Below are 15,458 nucleotides of genomic sequence, written 5' to 3' on the forward strand. Positions count from 1 at the left end.
GCCTGTGTATCCCAGTTAGTTAGGCATCTACCTTTGGCTCAGGTCATGATCCCGGAGTCCTGGGATCAAGCCCCACAGCGGGCTCCCTGCTCAGTGGGGAGTCTGCTTCTCCCTCTCCCTCTTTCCTGTCCCCCCACCCATGCTTTCTCCTCTCTCTATCTCAAATAAATAAATAAAATCTTTAAAATTTTTACTATCAATTCTAGTTAAATAATATCTTATTGTGGTCTTAATTTGAATTTTCCCAATGACTAATGGCGATCATTCATATATCATCTTCTGTGAAATGTCTGTTCAAGTCTTTTGCTCATTTTTTTAGAGGTTGTACAAGTATTTTGTGGATGCTGGATTCAAGTACACTGTCAGTTATATATATCACAAATAGTTTCTCTCAATCTGTGGACTTGCCTTTTCATTTTATTAATAAAGTCTTTTATGAACAAGAGTTTTTAATTTGAATTAAATCCAATTTGTCAGTTTTTCTTTTATGGTTAATATGCCTTTTCCTATCTAAGAAATCTTTGCCTATCCTAACGTCCCACAGGTATTATCCTATATTTTCTTATAGAAGCTTTATTATTATAGCTCTTATGTTTAGGTCCATCTTCCAGCTTAAATTAACTTTTGTATATGATGTAAAGTGGAGATTGAGATTTACTTTTCTCATGCCGGTATCCGGTTGTTTCAACATCATTTGTTGAAAATATTTTTCTTTTTTAAAATGTCTTAGTGCCTTTGTTGAAATTTATATGGGTCTATTTCTAGAATATCTATTCTGCTCCACCAATCTATGTGTCTTTCTACATCGTCTTTATTAGTGAAGCTTTATAGTTTCTTGAAATCAGTAGACCTTCAACTTTGTTCTTTCTTCAAGACTGTTTTGGCTATCCTGAGTCCTTGTCATTTCCATATATGTTTTAGAATTGGCTTGTCAATATCTACCAAAATTCCGCTTGGATTTTAGTGGAATTGGGTTGATCTAAAGATAACTTGGAGAAAATTAACATTTCAATAATATTGAATCTTTCCATTAATAAATATTTTCTATCTCTCCATTTATTAGTTAAAAGAATATATCTCTTAGGAATGTTTTATAATTTTTAGTATAGATGTTTTTTCAAAGTTTTCTTAAATTAATTGCTAATTATTTTTGATGCAATTATCAATGATATTTTAAAATTTCATTTTCTGCTTGTTTAATTGCTAGTATAGAGATTTTATAACTTGATCCAGTGTGCTGTTACTTTGCTAAATTATTATTTCTAATCATTTTTTTGTAGATTCCTTGGTATGTGTCTGTCATTAACAATAGGGTTTCTTATTCCTTTCCTTTTTTCCCCCTTTTATTTCTTTTTCTCTATTGCTAGGATAGAATGTTTAGTATATGGTGAATAGAAGTGGTGAGAGTGGATATCCTTGTTTTTCCTCCAATCTAATGGTAAAACAGTCAATATTTTACTGTTACATAAAATTTGTTATGTGTAAAGGGCGGCTGGGTGACCCAGTTGGTTAAGTGTCTGCCTTTTGGCTCAGGTCATGATCCCAGGGTCCTAGGATCAAGCCCTGAATTGGGCTCTCTGCTAAGCAGGAAGTCTGCTTCTCCTCTCCCTCTGCCCCTCCCCCCTGCGCATGCGCTCTCTCTCTCTCTCCCTCTCAAATAAATAAATAAAATCTTTAAAAAATAAATAAAATAAATAAAATGTTATGTGTAAGTTTTTAATAGATGTCCTTTGGACTTTGAGAAAGTTACCTTTTTTAAAAAAAGTTTTTATTTAAATTCCAGTTAGTTAATATACAGTGTAATATTAGTTTCAGGTATACAATTTAGTGATTCAGCACTTCTGTACAACACCTGGTGTTCATCACAAGTGTCCTCCTTTATCCCCATCACCTATTTAACCCACCCTCCCATCTCCCCTCTGGTAACCATCAGTTTGTTCTCTAGAGTTAAGAGTCTGTTTCTTGGTTTTCTCTTTTCCCCACACCCCCAACATTCATTTGTTTTGTTTAGATTCCACATATGAGTGAAATCATACTGTATTTGTCTTTCTCTGACTTATTTCACTTAGCATAATATTCGCTTAACATAATATTCTCTAGCTTCATCCATGTCGTTGCAAATGGCAAGATTTCATTCCTTTTTATGTCTGAGTAATATTCCATTGTATATATATGAGAAAGCTCCCTTCTATTCCTTGAATGAATGTTGAGTTTTGTCAGATTTTTTTTCTGCCTCAATTAAGTTGATCATATAATTGCCTACTTTATTCCATAACTGTAGTGAATTGGCTGATTACAAATGTTAAGCCAACTTGAATTAATGTACTATTATGCTTTTGATATAGGTCTATGTATTATCCTTTTGATATATTGCTGGATTTGATTTGCTAATATTATGTTGTGTGTGTATATGTGTGTGCTTATACATTTATATATTGCAGGTCTGATTTGATAATATTTTGTTAAGGATTTTCGCATGTTATGTTTGTGAAAAAATAATGGTTTGTAATTTTGTGCCCTGTATTGTGCTTTTTAGGATTTTGTATCTGGGATATGCTGCACTCATAAATAAGTTAGGTAATAGTCTCTGCTCTTCTACTTGTAGTGAATCGCTATAATTTCTTCTTAATTGTTTAGTAGAATTCCTCAGTAAAGCAATCTGGTCCTGGAGTTATTTTTTTAGGGAAGACTTTTAATTTTAAAATTAATATCTATAATACATACAGGGCTATTCAGATTTTCTTTTCTTTTCTTTTTAAGAGCTATTCAGATTTTCTATACCTTCTTGTGATAATTGTGTTTTTCTAGGAATTTTTGTTACATTTGTGTTTCCATCTAATGTTATTGTCAAAATTACTGACAAAGTTGTTCATGATATCCTTCTGTTATTTATTATTTTTTTTAAGTGGGCTCCACGTGAAGCCCAATGCAGGGCTTGAACTCACAACCCTGAGATCAAGACCAGAGCTAAGATCAAGAGTCGGACACTTAACCAAGTGAGCGACCAAGGCACCCCTATTATTTTTTAATTTCTGTATTATGAGTAGTGAGGTCTCCTACTTTCATTCTTGTTATTGCTAATATGTATTTGCTCTCTCTCTCTCTCTCTCTGTATATACATTATTCTTGGTAGACATTTATCTAACTCATTCACCCTTTCAAAGAAATAAATTTAGCTTTCAGGTTGTATCTAATTTTTGAGAGGAGGACTGTTTTCTAATTCATTGGCTGCCAATCTCATCTTTATTATTTGCATTCATATACCTAATCTGAGTTTAATTTGCTCTCTCCTTTCCCCATATTTATTAGGTTTAACTTTTAACTATTTTTCTAATACATGCATTTTTAAAACTAAAAATTTTCTCCAAGCATAGTTTTAACCCCATGTCACAAGTTATGATTTATTGTGTTTTTATTATATTTCAGATAAAACCATTTTCACATATTCCTTGTGATTTCTTCTTTGACATGTGGTAATTTATACATGTTCTTTAATTCCTAAATATTTGGAGATTTTCCAGATATCTTATTGTTAATTAATTTTTTAATTTAATTCCATGGTAGCCAGAGAAAATACTCTGATTTTATGGACCAATATATAATATTTTTGAGAAATATTCCATATTTTGTTCCATGATTACCCTGCTTGGATTTCACTTACCTTCCTGGATCAGTGGATTTTTGCTTTTAGTCAGCATGGGGAATTTTCAAATACATTTCTGTTTTCTCTCTGTCATCCTTCTGAGGTTCTAATGACACAAAAGTTTAGTTTATTTTGTTTCACAAGTCATTACGGCTCTTTTTCTTTAATTTTCAATCTTTTCCCCCCCTCTGTGTTTTGATTTGAATAATATTTATTTACCTGGCTTCAAGATCACTCACTGCTCCTTTCTGATGTAATCTCTGATCTGCTACTGAGTATCATAATAACATTTTGTTTTCTGATGTTTTATTTTTTAGTTCTAAGATTTCTAATTGGTTCTTTTTAGAGATTCATACTTTTTTGAAATTCTCTATTTCATAATTTATTATATTTATCCATTCCTGTACATTTCTTTTTTTATTAAATTTTTTCTTGTTATGTTAATCACCATACATTGCATCATGCGTTTTTGATGTAGTGTTCCATGATTCATTGTTTGTGCATAACACCCAGTGCTCCACGCAGAACATGCCCTCTTTAATACCCATCATCAGGCTAACCCATCCTCCCACCCCCCTCCCCTCTAGAACCCTCAGTTTGTTTTTCAGAGTCCATCGTCTCTCATGGTTCGTCTCCCCCTCCGATTTACTCCCCTTCATTCTTCCCCTCCTGCTATCTTCTTCTTCTTCTTCTTCTTTTTTATTTTTAACATATATTGCATTATTTGTTTCAGAGGTAGAGATCTGTGATTCAACAGTCTTGCACAATTCACAGTGCTCACCAAGCACATACCGTCCCCAATGTCTATCACCCAGCCACCCCATCCCTCCTACCCCCCACTCCAGCAACCCTCAGTTTGTTTCCTGAGATTAAGAATTCCTCATATCAGTGAGGTCATATGATACATGTCTTTCTCTGATTGACTTATTTCACTCAGCATAACACCCTCCAGTTCCATCCATGTCATTGCAAATGGCAAGATCTCGTTCCTTTTGATGGATGCATAATATTCCATTGTGTATATATACCTATTCTTCTTTATCCATTCATCTCTCGATGGACATCTTGGCTCTTTCCACAGTTTGGCTATTGTGGACATTGCTGCTATAAACATTGGGGTTCACGTACCCCTTCGGATCTCTACATTTGTATCTTTGTGGTAAATACCCAGTAGTGCAATTGCTGGATCGTATGGTAGCTCTATTTTCAACTGTTTGAAGAACCTCCATACTGTTTTCCATAGGGGTTGCACCAGCTTGCATTCCCACCGACAGGGTAGGAGGGTTCCCCTTTCTCCGCATCCCCGCCAACATCTGTCGTTTCCTGACTTGTTAATTTTAGCCATTCTGACTGGCGTGAGGTGGTATCTCATTGAGGTTTTGATTTAGATTTCCATGATGCCGAGCGATGTTGAGCACTTTTTCATGTGCCTGTTGGCCATTTGGATGTCTTCTTTGGAAAAACGTCTGTTCATGTCTTCGGCCCATTTCTTGATTGGATCATTTGTTCTTTGGGTGTTGAGTTTGATAAGTTCTTTATAGACTTTGGATACTAGCCCTTTATCTGATAGGTCATTTGCAAATATTTTCTCCCAATCTGTCGGTTGTCTTTTGGTTTTGTGGACTGTTTCTTTTGCTGTGCAAAAGCTTTTTATCTTGTTGAAATCCCAATAGTTCATTTTTGCCCTGGCTTCCCTTGCCTTTGGCGATGTTTCTAGGAAGAAGTTGCTGTGGCTGAGGTTGAAGAGGTTGCTGCCTGTGTTCTCCTTTAGGATTTTGATGGACTCCCGTCTCACGTTTAGGTCTTTCAACCACTTGGAGTCTATTTTTGTGTGTGGTGTAAGGAAATGGTCCAGTTTCATTCTTCTGCATGTGGCTGTCCAATATTCTCAACACCGTTTGTTGAAGAGACTGTCTTTTTTCCATTGGACATTCTTTCCTGCTTTGTCAAAGATGAGTTGACCATAGAGTTGAGGGTCCATTTCTGGGCTCTTGATTCTGTTCCATTGATCTATGTGTCTGTTTTTGTGCCAGTACCATACTGTCTTGATGATGACAGCTTTGTAATAGAGCTGGAAGTCCGGAATTGTGATGCCGCCAGCTTTGCTTTTCTTCTTCAACATTCCTCTGGCTATTCGGGGTCTCTTCTGGTTCCATACAAATTTTAGGATTATTTGTTCCATTTCTTTGAAAAAAGTGGTTGGTATTTTGATGGGGATTGCATTGAATGTGTGGATTGGTGTAGGTAGCATTGACATCTTCACAGTGTTTGTTCTTCCAATCCATGAGCATGGAATGTTTTTCCATTTCTTTGTGTCTTCCTCAATTTCTTTCATGAGTATTTTATAGTGTTCTGAGTACAGATCCTTCCCCTCTTTGGTTGAATTTATTCCTAGGTATCTTATGGTTTTGGGTGCAGTTGTAAATGGGATCGATTCCTTAATTTGTCTCTCTTCTGTCTTGTTATTGGTGTATAGGAATGCCACTGATTTCTGTGCATTGATTTTATATCCTGCCACTTTACTGAATTGCTGTACGAGTTCTAGCAGCTTTGGGGTGGAGTCTTTTGGGTTTTCCACATAAAGTATCATATCATCTGTAAAGAGTGAGAGTTAGACTTCCTCTTTGCCGATTTAGATGCCTTTGATTTCTTTTTGTTGTCTGATTGCTGTGGCTAGGACTTCTAATATTATGTTGAATAGCAGTGGTGATAGTGAACATCCCTGCTGCGTTCCTGACCTTAAGGTGAAAGCTCTCAACTTTTCCCCATTGAGAATGATATTTGCTGTAGGTTTTTCATAGATGGCTTTTATGATATTGGGGTATGTACCCTCTATGCCTATATTCTGAAGAGTTTTGATCAAGAAAGGATGCTGTACTTTGTCAAATGCTTTTTCTGCATCTATTGAGAGGATCATATGATTCTTGTTCTTTCTTTTTTAATGTATTGTATCATGTTGATTGATTTGCGGATGTTGAACCAACCTTGCAGCCCAGGGATAAATCCCACTTGGTCATGGTGGATAATCCTTTTAATGTACTGTTGGATCCTATTGGCTAGTATTTTGGTGAGAACTTTTGCATCCGTGTTCGTCAAGGATATTGGTCTGTAACTCTCCTTTTTGATGGGGTCTTTGTCTGGTTTGGGGATCAAGGTGATGCTGGCCTCATCAAATGAGTTTGGAAGTTTTCCTTCCATTTCTATTTTTTGAAAGAGTTTCAGGAGAATAGGTATTAATTCTTCTTGAAATGTTTGGTAGAATTCCCCTGGGAAGCCGTCTGGCCCTGGGCTTTTGTTTGTTGGGAGATTTTTGATGACTGCTTCAATTTCCTTAGTGGTTATAGGTCTGTTCAGGTTTTCTCTTTCTTCCTGGTTCAGTTTTGGTAGTTGATACATCTCTAGGAAAGCACCCATTTCTTCCAGGTTATCTAATTTGCTGTCATAGAGTTGCTCATACTATGTTCTTATAATTGTTTGTATTTCTTGGGTGTTGGTTGTGATCTCTCCTCTTTCATTCATGATTGTGTTGATTTGGGTCCTTTCTCTTTTCTTTTTGATAAGTCTGGCCAGGGGTTTATCAGTCTTGTGAATTCTTTCAAAGAACCAGCTCCTAGTTTCGTTGATCTGTTCTACTGTTCTTTTGGTTTCTAGTTCATTGATTTCTGCTCTGATCTTTATTATTTCTCTTCTCCTGCTGGGTTTAGGCTTTATGTGCTGTTCTCTCTCCAGCTCCTTTAGGTGTAGGGTTAGGTTGTGTATTTGAGACCTTTCTTGTTTCTTGAGAAAGGCTTGTATTGCTATATATTTTCCTCTCAGGACTGCCTTTGCTGTATCCCAAAGATTTTGAACAGTTGTGTGTTCATTTTCATTGGTTTGCATGAATTTTTTTAATTCTTCTTTAATTTCCTGGTTGACCCATTCATTCTCTAGTAGGATGGTCTTTAGTCTCCATGTCTTTAAGTTCTTTCCGACTTTCCTCTTGTGATTGAGTTCTACTTTCAAAGCATTGTGGTCTGAAAATATGCAGGGAATGATCCCATTCTTTTGGTACCGGTTGATACCTGATTTGTGACCTAGGATGTGATCAATTCTGGAGAATGTTCCATGGGCACTAGAGAAGAATGTGTATTCCATTGCTTTGGGATAGAATGTTCTGAATATGTCTGTGAAGTCCACTTGGTCCAGTGTGTCATTTAGAGCCTTCATTTCCTTGTTGATCTTTTGCTTAGATGATCTGTCCATTTCAGTCAGGGGGGTGTTAAAGTCCCCCACTATTAGTGTATTGTTGTTGATGTGTTTCTTTGCTTTTGTTATTAATTGGCTTATATAATTGGCTGCTCCCATGTTAGGGACATAGATATTTACAATTGTTAGATCTTCTTGTTGGATAGACCCTTTAAGTAGGATATAGTGTCCTTCCTCATCTCTTATTACAGTCTTTGTTTTAAAATCTAATTTGTCTGATATAAGGATTGCCACCCCAGCTTTCTTTTGGTGTCCATTAGCATGGTAAATGGTTTTCCACCCCCTCACTTTCAATCTGGGGGTGTCTTTGGGTCTAAAATGAGTCTCTTGCAGAGAGCATATCGATGGGTCTTGTTTTTTAATCCAATCTGATAGCTTGTGTCTTTTGATTGGGGCATTGAGCCCATTTACATTCAGGGCAACTATTGAAAGATATGAGTTTAGTGCCATTGTATTGCCTGTAAGGTGACTGTTTCTGTATATTGTCTGTGTTCCTTTCTGGTCTATGCTGCTTTTATGGTCTCTCTTTGCTTAGATGACCCCTTTAGATATTTCTTGGAGGGCTGGTTTCGTGTTTGCAAATTCCTTTAGGTTTTGTTTGTCCTGGAAGCTTTTTATCTCTCCTTCTATTTTCAATGATAGCTGAGCTGGATATAGTATTCTTGGCTGCATATTTTTCTCGTTTAGTGCTCTGAAGATATCTTGCCAGTCCTTTCTGGCCTGCCAGGTCTCTGTGGATAGGTCTGTTGCCAATCTAATGTTTCTACCATTATGGGTTACATATCTCTTCTCCTGAGCTGCTTTCAAGATTTTCTCTTTGTTTCTGAGACTCGTAGGTTTTACTATTAGATGTTGGCGTGTTGACCTATTTTTATTGATTTTGCGGGGGGTTCTCTGTGCCTCCTGGATTTTGATGCCTGTTTCCTTCCCCACATTAGGTACATTCCCTGCTATAATTTGCTTCAACATACCTTCTGCCCCTCTCCCTCTTTCTTCTTCTTCTGGGATCCCAATTATTCTAATGTTGTTTCATCTTATCGTATCGCTTCTCTCTCGAATTCTGCCCTCGTGATCCAGTAGTTGTTTATCTCTCTTTTTCTCAGCTTCTTTATTTTCCATCATTTGGTCTTCTATATCGCTGATTCTCTCTTCTGCCTCATTTATCCTAGCCGTTAGTGCCCCCATTTTTGATTGCACCTCATTAATAGCCTTTTTGATTTCGACTTGGTTAGATTTTAGTTCTTTTATTTCTCCAGGAAGGGTGTGTCTCATAACTTCCATGCTTTTTTTCAAGCCCAGGTAGTGTCTTTAAAATCATGATTCTGAGCTCTAGGTCCGACATCGTACTAATGTCCGCATTGAGTAGGTCCCTGGCAGACGGTACTATCTCTTGTTCTTTTTGTTGAGGTGATTTTTTTCGTCTTGTCATTTTGTCCAGAGGAGAATAGATGAATGAGAGAACAAAATGCTAACAGGTTAACAACGTCCCCAGAAAATATACTGTATACAAATCAGAAAAGACCTGAAACCAGGGGAAAAGAAAGGGAAAGAAAGAGAAAAGAAAGAGAAAAAAAAAAGAAAAAGAAAACGATAAAAACAAACAGAAACAGAACAAAACAAAACAGAATATGATCATATATGATCAGGCTGGTGCATAGATCAGTGCCACACACTAGATTTTGGGTGTATTTTGGCCTGTTAGATGAATGTGCCTCCTAAAATTTCAAAGAAAGAAAGACTTATATATGTACAAAATAAGGTTTGATACAATGAAGGGATGGAAGATGACTGTAAAGATGAAAATTATAAAAGATTTTATAAAAGGAATTGATAAGATGAGAAGTTGTTTGAAAAAAGAAAGAAGAAGATTTAAAAAAAAAAAAGGGGGGAGAATGTGATCAGGCAGGAGACTAGAACAAAGGCATACACTAGTGATTTAGGGTATTATTTCATCTGTTAGAAGAAACTGTATCTCAAAATTTTAAAGAGAGAACAACATATGTACATATGCCAAAAATAAGGGTAACTACTATGTAGGGATAGAATATGACTTTAAAAATGAAAAATAAAAAAAAAATTTTTTAAAAGGGATTGATAAGATGTTGGTTGAAAAAGGGAAAACAAAAAATTAAAAAAAAACAGTTAAAAAAATTAACTTTGAAAAACTAATGAATCATGGTAAAAAAGCCTTGAATTCTATGGGCAGTATTCCCCTAGCGCTGGAGTTCTCCTGTTCTCCTTGATGGGTAAACTTGGTCTTGGCTGGCTGTTCTTGCTGATCTTCTGGGGGAGGGGCCTGTTGCCGTGGTTCCCAAATGTCTTTGCCGGAGGTGGAATTGCCCCACCCTTGTCAGTCTGGGCTAAGCAATCTGCTCACATTTGCTCTTGGGAGCTTTTGTTCCCTGCAAGCTCTCAGTACAGCTTTGGAGGATGAAGAGTGTAAATGGTGGCCTCCCAATCTCCACCCAGAGTAGCCGAGAACTCAGGGGCCCGCTCCTCAGTGCACCCCCAGAGAATAGCGGTCAGTCACTCCCAACTCCCTGGTCTCTGGCTGCATTCCGTGCTCACCCGGCCTGTGACCAAGTGTTTCTATCTCTGGCACCCAACCCCGTGTGGAGTCTCCAAACCCAGCAGATCCCTGCGGGGTGCTCCCATGACGCTCCTCCCAGGGGGAGGAAGGGAGGGGAGTCTCCCCGGCTCTAATGCTTGTTGGGTCCCTGCTGGAGGAGCAGTGGTCCCACTGTGCTGCAGATCACAGTTTATGGCAACCCTGAGCTGCGAGCCTGTGCCTCAGCTCCATCTCTGCAGCCGGCTTCCCCGCTCTGATACCTGGGAGCTCTTCCGCACTCAGGCACCCCCGGTCTTTCTGTGACCCCGAGGGTCCTGAGACCATAGTGTCCCGCGAGGGTTCCACCTCTCGCTTAGCCACTGGAGTGATGTCCCTCAGTGGAGCCGACTTCTAAAAGTTCTGATTTTGTGCTCCGCGGCTCTATCAGTTGCCAGAAGCGGCCAACGGAGGCCCCCTCCCCCGCCATCTATCCTCCCGAATATCACCTCAGATTCACTTCTCCGCACGTCCTGCCTTCCAGTACGTAGTAGCTTCTCTGTTCAGAGAGTTGTTGCTACTCTCTTCTTCGATCTCCTGTTGAATTTGTAGGTGTTCAGAATGGTTTGTTCCCCATTCAGCTGAATTCCTGAGACCAGACGAAATCCAGGTCTCCTACTCCTCTGCCATCTTGCTCCGCCCTCTCCTGTACATTTCTTAACATATTTATCAAATATTTTAAAGTTCTTATCTGTTAATTTCAATATCTTTATCATCCATAGGTCTCCTTTGGTAGACTGTATTTTCTCTTGAATCATAGCTCACTTTTTCCAGCTTCCTTGCCTATCAAGTAGTTTCTTATTTTAAATTTGACAGTGTGCTTTATTTATTTATTTTCAATTTAAATTCAATTACCCAACATATAGTACATCATTAATTTTTGATGTTATGTTCAGTGATTCATTAGTTGCACATATCACCCATGCTCATCCCATCAATATGTTTTATTATTGAAGATACACCATAGAGATCCTAGATTTTTCATTTTTCTTTAAAGAGAGTTTGGTTTTGGAAATACTAAATTATACAGATTATCTCATTTCTACAGAGGCCTGGTTTTAGGGATTTATTAGGGAGGATTTATTTTGGTTCTGCCTTAGTCCTAAGGATTCAGCCCTTAGTCCTGGGATAAAGTCCTTACTTCCAAGGCATGGTCCTTCTGAGGCTTAATGGGAAGCTGAGGTATTTAATAATTCCCTCTAATTTGGTAGAACTTGAACTCTAAGTTGTCTCCCCTAGCACTTTACCTGCTGACATCTCTGCTCAGCACTTTTGCTTCTGGGTGTACATTCACCTGATCTCTCCTTGGAGTCTTGCCCAGCACATTCGTAATTTTAGAGTCAGCCAAGAATTTGAGTGGAATTTTTATACAGGTATGTGCTCTTTTTTCCGTGGCTACCCCCTTTCCAGGATATCTTTCCTTAATTCCCAGCTGCACTGGCAACCCAAAATCCAACCTCCAAATCCTCAGTCCAGGAGTCTGAGCTCTATCCCTTATTCTCATGCAAAGTAGGAAGTGCCCTTGGGGGAAAAGTTGGATAAATGTGACTCTTAACCTAACTGACATCTTATCTTTAAAAGTTCATATCTCCTTCAATAACTGTCATCTTTTGGCTTATCTGCAGGCCTTCCAAGTGACTTTTTTTTGGAGGGGGTTCCAAAATTTATAGTTGTCATCAGTAAGAGGGTTACTCCAATTCAAGCTGTTCTGCCGTTACCAGAACTGGAACTTCTCTAATTACCTGATTGTTATTTAAAACACACTTTGTAAATAAATAAATGAGAAGGCTTATTCAGGAACTACCTCTAACACTACAGTTGTGGTTCCTGGTTTATTTTCTAGCACGTGTCTCCATAAACATTACATAATTTCCTCTGAGTCATTTCTAACCATTAAAATAAAAAATCTCACAATGAAGTGTAAACACAAACCTGTTTTGAAGTATAGCAGAACCTTATTCAGTATGTCAGCCTTGACTGCCCTGAGTTCAGTTTATGTATCAGGGGAAGCAAGAGCCATTCTCCCATTCACTGGGAGGTCTCTGCCAGCATGTTCCTCAGTAATATCATATAGACCATGGAAGCCTCAGGCATATAAATCATGCCCGCAGTTTATTATATACTTATAGCATAGATTAAAGCTTTCAGAAAACACCAATAGGTCATGTTGCCTGTTCTTTTTCAGAGAATTCAATTTTCTACATAGCTTATTTTTTTTAACAAAAAATTAATTTGCCTTTTGAAGTTTAGCTGTCTCATAGTTTAAGTCCTTGCCATCAGGTAGAGAACAAACAGAGAAGATCCAGCTTGGGAGTGAGATTGTTGAACTTTGTGCTTCAGCTGGATATTGCTTCCAACCTTGGCCACTTTGGAGTTTAGAATTTTACTGGTGCAATGAGTTACAAATTTGTGTATCTCCATGCCAGAAACAATTGTAAGTATTTACACCTGTTAATGTTATTTTATCCTCACACCAGACACATTTTACAGTTGAGAAAATGGGCACAGAGATTCATTTATTTCCCCCAAGATCACACCCAAGTGTGATCATACCCAAGTGTGTTATTTCACTTGAGAACAAGGTACCAAGTTGTTATTTGAATTCATGGTCTGTTCTCCTACTTATCTGTTGGACTGTGCTACCTCTCAAGCCCTGTTAATGCCCTTATCCCATTTTTAAGCTGTAAGGGAGTACAAATGGGCCATGCCATTTATTTTTATTTTTACCACCTCTGATTGTTATATTTTCTTCCTCATTATTTGTATGGTCAGTCTGCCAGACTTCAGTCATGCCTAAGTGTTTCTCCCAGGATCATCCCCTTCATCTCAAGAGCTGAGGTGGCATAAAGTCATCTTCCTTGGAAGGCCCAAGTCTGAATACTTCTCAGTGTACTTTATGTGACACTTTTCTCTTTTAAGTGTCTCCTCTGTGCCGAGCATTACTTAGGTATTGGGAAGAGAATAAGATTTCTGTTGCCCTTGAGAATCTCGTCTAGTGGGAAAGAAATACTTGTAAATATACATGAACAGATGATAAAACTCTGTGGTGGACATATGATCAAAGAGCTGTGAGATCACAGAAGAGGAGGCAACTAAATCTGTAACTAATGCTTTTCGGGGAGTTTGGGGAAAGCTCCATAACAGAAGTGTTTTATAAACTGGGACTTAGGGTATGCACAGAAATAGGCTAGTATATAAGATTGGGAAGAACACTTCCCACAGAGGGAACAGCATGCTCAAATGTATAAGGCAGGAATGAGCATGACTTCTTGAGAGGGCAGTGAGAAGGTCAGCCTAAATGCATGGGATGGAGAAGAGAGGACGCGGCTGTGTTAGCAAGCAGGAGACAGATGGTGAAAGAACTTTGAACTTGAACTTTGAATTTTATCCTAAAGGAAACCGTGATATGGCTATCCCTAATGTATAGCTTGATTTCATTCCAATCCCTTGACACCTACACACACACACTCTCAGGTACAGTTCTTGGAGTACTCTTCTTACCTCCAGGCTGGGTGTACAACTTGACAAGAGAGTACATATTCCTTTAGTCCTATTGGATTTAAGAATCAAGCTGACTTCAAAAATGCTGAATAATTTAATGTTGCCCATCCAAAATGGATTTGCCGGGGACATCCGGGGGAGATCAAATGGACGGAAAACCAAAAGCCTTAGAGAAATAGAGTTCATTATTCCCCTTTCCCCTTCACCTTTACCCTCCTCCTCCCATCTTTTTAATGGGAAAAAAAGGAATGGAATGCATGATTATGCTAAATAACCTGTGGCTCATGCTCATTCGTTCTGGGCATGATTTATGTCTATATTTATTTTATTACATTAAGAAGTAGGGTGTCAGTTTTAACTAGCTATTGTCTTTTTTTCTTCATGCTATTTATAAAGCTATCTGCCCTTTGCCACAGCTGAAAGGCTGAATTGGGCCTTTTGACTTCCTACCTTCCCGGATGTGTAGCTTCAGATTAGACCGAGGTCCAGGATAAATGTTGTTCTAGGCTGTCTCTTCAAGTCTCATCCTTTTTTTCCAGAAGCTAATAAATTCTGAAAGTGTTGCCTCGCTGCTACTGAAGTCAGCCTCTGAAAAAAGACCTGGTGTGCATGACTTCTTGTTTGACCACTGTACTCACAGAGAAGAGAAATAAAAAGAGGACAAAAAGGGCACTTTCTGACTCATCCTGTCTCTTCTTTCTTTCCAACTAATTGGTCCTTCCTTCTTTCCTCCTTTCTCTCTCTCTTCCTGTTTTCTTATCACTTGCTCCATTCTCTTCTATTCCCGCTTTTAAATGTCTTCCTTCTATTTCAAAAGATGATTCATTCATTTAAAAATAATTGAGGGGCACCTGGTGGCTTAGTGCATTGGGAATCAGCCTTTGGCTCAGGTCGTGATCCCAGGGTCCTGGGATCCAGCCCCACATGGGACTCCCTGCTCGGTGGGGAGTCTGCTTCTCCTTCTCCTTCTGCCTCTCTCTCTCATGCTCATGCTCTGTCTCTGCCTTCTCTCCCTCTCTCTCAAATAAATAAATAAAATCTTTAAAAAAAATAAAAATAAATAAATTGAATGCCAACAATGTGCCAGGCTCTGTAATTAGCACTGAAGTTTAAAAAATGGAGCAAAAGGAGCAAAATAAACAGAATTCCTGCCTTCAGGGAGTGCCCAATTTAGCCTAAGGGTAGTAACAAGCCAATTAGTCAGAATATCAATTTGAAAGGAGGGTGATGCTCAGTGTATCTCTGGTAGAATTGACATGATCTTAGTTAACTTTGTAAGATTTCTCCAGTCTTCTAACTGTAAATTCTGTGATTCCATCCTTTCTGCATTTCAGTTGGAACTCTGTCTAGATAACATTAGAATTGTAATGAGAGGTAGATTACCTTGAAATGCTAAGAATTTTTCTAAAAATTTATTTTCTGCATTTTCCAAAATTTATATAAGGAACTCTGTAACTTTAGTAA

The sequence above is a fragment of the Callorhinus ursinus genome, unplaced genomic scaffold (genome assembly GCF_003265705.2).
Source record: "Callorhinus ursinus isolate GAN/ISIS: 27379988/994484 unplaced genomic scaffold, GSC_fseal_2.0 scaffold5, whole genome shotgun sequence".
Taxonomy (NCBI): Eukaryota; Metazoa; Chordata; class Mammalia; order Carnivora; family Otariidae; genus Callorhinus; species Callorhinus ursinus.